Source organism: Callorhinus ursinus, unplaced genomic scaffold, assembly GCF_003265705.2.
Source record: "Callorhinus ursinus isolate GAN/ISIS: 27379988/994484 unplaced genomic scaffold, GSC_fseal_2.0 scaffold27, whole genome shotgun sequence".
In the NCBI taxonomy this organism is placed as follows: Eukaryota; Metazoa; Chordata; class Mammalia; order Carnivora; family Otariidae; genus Callorhinus; species Callorhinus ursinus.
This window is the reverse complement of record NW_027397089.1, coordinates 22,040,129-22,046,508: the sequence shown is the minus strand read 5'-3', so window position 1 is coordinate 22,046,508 and position 6,380 is coordinate 22,040,129.

Below are 6,380 nucleotides of genomic sequence, written 5' to 3'. Positions count from 1 at the left end.
GACAGGTGTGAGGTGATATCTCACTATGGCTTTGATTTGTATTTCCCTGATGCTGAGTGATGTTGAGCATCTTTTCATGTGTTTATTAGCCATCTGGATGTCTTCTGTGGAAAAAATGTCTATTCATGTCTTCTGCCCATTTTTTACCTGGATTATTTATTTTTTGGGGTGTTGAGTTTGATAAGTTCTTTATAGATTTTGGATACTAACCCTTTGTCAGCTATGGCATTTACAAATATCTTCTCCTATTCCATAGGCTACCTTTTAGTTTTGTTAATTGTTTCCTTTGCTGTGCAGAAGCTTTTTCTCTTAATGAGGTCCCAATAGTTTGTTTTTGCTTTTGTTTCCCTCACCTCTGGTGACATGTCCAGTAAGAAGTTGCTGTGGCTGAGGTCAAAGAGGTTGCTGCCTGTGTTCACCTCTAATGTTTTGATGGTTTCCTGTCTCACATTGAGGTCTTTTATACATTTCGAATTTATTTTGGTGTATGGTATAAGAAAGTAGTCAAGTTTCATTCTTCTGTATGTTGCTGTCCAGTCTTCCCAACACCATTTGTTGAAGAGACTTTTTTCCATTGGCTACTCTTCCCTGCTTTGTCAAAGATTAATTGACCATATAGCTGTGGGTTCATTTCTTGGTTTTGTATTCTCTTCTATTGACCTCTGTATCTGTTTTTGTGCAAGCATCATACTGTCTTGATGACTACAGCTTTGTAATACAGCTTGAAGTCCAGACTTATGATGCCTCCAGTTTTGTTTTTCTTTTTCAGGATTGATTTGACTATTAAGGGTCTTTTCTGGTTCCATACAAATTTAGGATTGTTTGTTCTAGCTCTGTGAAAAATGCTGATGGTGTTTTGATAGGGATTGCATTGAATGTGTAGTTTGCTTTGGGTAGTATAGACATTTTAACAATGTTTGTTCTTATAATCCATGAGCATGGAATGCTTTTCTATTTCCTTGTGTCCTCTTCAATTTCTTTCATAAGTGTTCTATAGTTTTCAGAGTACAAATCTTTTGCACCTTTGGTTAGATTTATTCCTAGGTATCTTTTATTTTTTGGTGTAATTGCAAATGGGATCAATTCATCATTTTTTTTTCTGCTGCTTTGTTATCAGTGTATAGAAATGCACTAGATTTCTGTATGTTGATTTTATATCCGGCAACTTTATTGAATTCATGTATCAGTTCTGGCAACTTTTTGGTGCAGTCTTTTGGGTTTTCTATATAGAGTATCATGTTGTCTGCAAAGAGTGAATGTTTGACTTCTTCTTTGCTGATTTGGATGACTTTTATTTCTTTCTGCTGTCTGATTTTTGAAGCTAGGACTTCCAGTACTATGTTAAACAGTAATGGTGAGAGTGGACATTCTGTCTTGTTCCTGACCATAGAGAAAGGGCTCTCAGTTTTTCCCCATTGAGGTTGATAATAACTGTGGGTCTCTCATATATGGCCTTTATGATATTGAGGTAGGTATGTTCCATCTATCCCAGTTTGTTGAGGGTTTTTGTCAAGAATGGATGCTGTATTTTGTCAAATGCTTTTTATGCATCTATTGTGAGGATTATATGGTTCTTATCCTTTCTTTTATTAATATGGTGTATCATGTTGATTGCTTTGTGAAAATTGAACCAGCCCTGCAGCCCAGAACTAAATCCTCCTTGATTGTGGTGAATAATTCTTTTAATGTAGTGTTGAATTCAATTAGCTAGTATCTTGTTGAGAATTTTTGCATCCATGTTCATCAGGGATATTGGTCTCTAATTATACTTTTTAGTGGAGTCTTTGTCTGGTTTGGGGATCAAGGTAATGCTTACCTCGTAGAATGAGTTTGGAAGTTTTCCTTCCTTTTCCTTCCACTTCCATTTCCTTCCATTTTTTCTTCCATTTCAGAAGAAAGGGTATTAATTCTTCTTTAAATGTCCAGTAGAATTTCCCTGGAAAGACATTTATTTGGCCCTGAACTATTGTTTGTTGGGAGATTTTGATTACTGATTCAATTTCTTCACTAGTTATGGGTTTGTTCTAATTTTGTATATCTTCCTGTTTCAGTTTTGGTAGTTTGTATGTTTGTAGGATTTTATCTATTTCTTCCAAATGGCCTAATTTGTTGGCATAAAATTGCTCAAAATATTCTCTCATAATTGTTTGTATTTCTGTATTATTGGTTGAGATCTTTCCTCTTTCATTCATGATTTTATTTATTTGGGTACTTTCTCTTTTCTTTTTGATAATTCTGGCTAGGGGGTTATCAATTTTATTAATTCTTTCAAAGAACCAGCTGTTATTTTGTTCCTCTGTCCTACTGATTTTTATGTTTCTATATCATTTTTTTCTGCTCTTTTTATTCTTTCCCTTCTACAGGCTTTAGGTTTTATTTGCTATTCTTTCTCTAGCTCCTTTAGGTGTAAGATTAGGTGGCATTTGAGACTTTTCTTGCTTCTTGAGGTAGACCTCTGTATTGCAATATACTTCCCTCTTAGGACTGCCTTTGCTGCATCCCAAAGGTTTGGGGCTGTCATGTTTTCATTTTCATTTGCTCCCATGTATTTTTTATTTCATCTCTAATTTTCTGTTTGACCCATTCATTCTTTAGTAGGATGTTCTTTAATCTCCATGTTTTTGTGGTTTTTCTAATTTTTTAAAATTTTATTATGTTATGTTAGTCACCATACAATACATCATTAGTTTTTGATGTGGTGATCCACAGTCTAAATTTTTTTCTTGTGATTGACTTCAAATTTCATAGCGTGTGGTCTGAAAATATGCATGGGATGATCTCAATCATTTTGTACCTGTTGAGGACTAATTTATGACACAGCATGTGATCTACTCTGGAGAATGTTCCAGGTGCACTAAAAAAGAATGGGTATTCTGCTACTTTAGGATAAAATATTCTCAATATATCTGTTAAGTCCATCTGGTCCAATGTGTCATTCAAAGCCATTATTTCCTTGTTGATTTTCTGCTTAGATAATCTGCCTATTGATGTAAGTGGGGTGTTAAAGTCCCCTACTATTATTGTATTATTATCAATGAGTTTCTTTAATTTTGTTATTAATTGATTTATATATTTTTGTGCTCCCAAGTTGGGGGCATAAATATTCACAATTGTTGGATCTTCTTAATGGATAGACCCTTTAATTATGATAGGATGTCCTTCTTCATCTCTTGTTACAGTCTTTGTTTTAAAATCTAGTATGGCTACTCTGGTTTTCTTTTGACATCCATTAGCATGATAGATGGTTCTCCACCCCCTCATTTTCAATCTGCAGGTGTGTTTAGCTCTAAAATGAGTCTTTTGTGGGGCACCTAGGTGGCTCAGTCAGTTAAGCGTCCAACTCTTGGTTTTGGCTCAAGTCATGATTTCAGGGTCCTGGGATCAAGCCTTGTGTGGGGCTCCCCACTCAGCAGGAAGGTTGCTTGTCTTCCTCTCTTTCTGCCCTTCCCCCTCTCTTGTGCATTCTCTCTCTGAAATAAATGAATCTTTTACAAAATTTAAAAAAATAAAAATTAAATAAAATGAGTCTCTTGTAGGGAGCATATAGCTTGATCTTGGTTTTTTCATCCATTCTGAGGGCAGATGTGCTGCAAACCTGATCTGTCTTCCCTTGTAGGTTAAGGAATTCTTTTTTTCCCCCTTGCTGCTAGGATTCTTTCCTTGTCTTTGTGTGTTGTGAATTTGACTGATATACCTTGGCGATGGCTGGATTTTGTTGAATTTAATGGGAGTACTCTGTGCTTGGATTTTGATGTCCATGTCCTTCTCCAGATTAGAGAAACCTTCAGCTATAGTTCACTCAAGTTAACCTTTTGCTCATTTTCTCTCTCTTCATTTTCTGGGACTCCTACAATTGAGTGTTATTACATTTTAATAAGTCACTGAGTTCGCTAAGTCTACCTTCATGATCCATTACCTTTTTCCCCTCTTCTTTTCAGCTTCATTATTTTCCATAATTTTGTCTTCTATATCACTGATTTTTCCTCTATTACATTCAACTTTGTTATGGCATCCATTTAGGTTTGCATCTTGGCTATAGCATTTTTAATTTCGGCTTAACTAGATTTTAGCTCTTTCTTTTTTTTTCTCTGCAGTAAGGGATTCTCTAGTGTCTTCAATGTTTTTCCTCAAGCCCAGCTATTATCCTTATAATAGTTGTTTTAAATTCAAGTTATATCTGTACTGATTAGATCCTTGGCTGTCATTTCTTCCTGTTATTTCTTTTGGAGTGAATTCTTCTGTCTTGTCATTTTGGAAGTAAAAATGAAAGTAAAATTAAATTAAATTAAAATTTTAAAAATTAAAAATAAAGGAAGCTAGATCCTAGGTGCGTTTTGGTCTGCTTTAAGAGAAGCTTGATAGAAAAAAAGATTAAAAAATAAATAAATGTACTTAAAAAAAATAGAACAAACAAAATTTAAAAATTGCCCTTTCTATATTAAAAAACAAAATAAAACAAACAAATTAAAAAAAAAAAAACAGAAAGCTAGATCCTCTTTACCCCAGAGCTGAATCTTTGCAGCACCCTATGACTGACTTGGTGCTTGTGAGGGGTTTGTGCTGTTCTTCTGCAGGAGGGGCCTGCTGCTCTGATTTTCAGGTGGACTTGCCTTAGTGGAGACAGGGCTTCATGTAAGCACCTCCAGTCCACACTTGGCGGTGCTGTTTTTCTCTTACTGAGGCTAGTTGCTGCTGGTGGGCTAGGGGTGAAAATAGCTTTCCCTGCTCTCCTTTCTGGAACAGGGAGCTCATGTCCACCACTCTTCAGAAAGCTCTCACAGAGGAGAAAACAATAGCTCCTCCTCTGTCCTCAGCTTCCATCAGAACACCAACCTTCACCCTGTCTTTGCCCAAGCTATCTACCTGCCAGGCCACATGGTACTTCTGTATTTTATCTCAGGTATGGCTGGGTTTCAAAGCCCAACACTTCAGAGCACCCTCCCCCCCCCCGGCAAAACCAGACCTCTCTGATCCTCTCGGGGAGGGTCTCGTTGCACTGTAGCTAGTGTTGGCTTGTCCCGGAAAACAGTCACATGATGGTGTAGTGGTTCAGAGTTTATGGTAAAATGCAACCTGCAACAGGCACCAGAGTTGCCTGCCCTCACCTGGTGTCTTCGTTCCTATGCTGGTGAATGGGGAAACCCAATGGCACCCACGGGGTATTTTGCCTGCAGAGAAGCCATATCACCTCTACCAAATGCGATCCAAGCAGGAGAACTGTTTCACCCTATGCCACCCCAGGGATCCTCAGACTGTGCTGCCTGCTCCCAGAGGTCGCCCTCCTTCCCCACAAGAGCTCCACCAGGCAGAACCCGGACAATGGTGCTGACCTCTGAATCTTCAGACTCTGCACTCTACTGTTTATAAAAAAAAAAAAAAAACTGGCAGTATGGAAACCCTTTGTTTTTCCAATCAATGATTTTGGGGAACAGTTTCCTTATGCAGTCCCCTGCACATTTTTTCACTCTTTTTTTTTCCATTCCCCCCTCCCCCAATTCATTCTCAATCCTCTCTGTGATCAGGGCTCCCTCCACTCTGCAGCACCCATGACTCTTTCCCCCACCAAATCAATTCTTCTCAGCTCCTACCTCCAATGATCATTGTTTTCACTTATAGACATGCAGCTTTGTTCTCTAAGACCACTGATCAATTTTGGGAGGTGTTCAGAATGACCAGAGGAAGCAAACTTGAGGTTGCCTTATTTCTCTGCCATCTTAACCCTTGCCCTAGATTCCATTTCAAGTCAATTTTTGTATGTGCTACAAAGTTTGGGTTGAGTTCCTTTTTTTAAGTTTTGCATATAAATGTCTAATTATTCCACCATCACTCTTTGAAAGCACATTTCTTCTATTGAAATATAGGGTACTTTTGTCAAAAATCAATTGACCAATAATAAAGATGAGAGCAGAAATTCTTAATCTCAGGAAACAAACTGAGGGCTGCTGGAGTGGTGGGGGGTGGGAGGGATGGGGTGGCTGGGTGATAGACATTGGGGAGCGTATGTGCTATGGTGAGTGTTGTGAATTGTGTAAGACTGTTGAATCACAGATCTGTACCTCTGAAACAAAAAATAGATTATATGTTAAAAAAAAGAATAAGAAGATAGCAGGAGGGGAAGAATGAAGGGGGGCGGAAATCAGAGGGGGAGACGAACCATGAGAGACTATGGACTCTGAGAAACAAACTGAGGGTTTTAGAGGGGAGGGGAGTGGGGGGTTGGGTTAGCCTGGTCATGGGTATTAAAGGGGGCACATATTGAATGGAGCACTGGGTGTTATATGCAAACAATGAATCATGGAACACTACATCAAAAACTAATGATCTCACTGATACGAGGAATTCTTAATCTCAGGAAACAAACAGGGTTCCTGGAGTGGTGG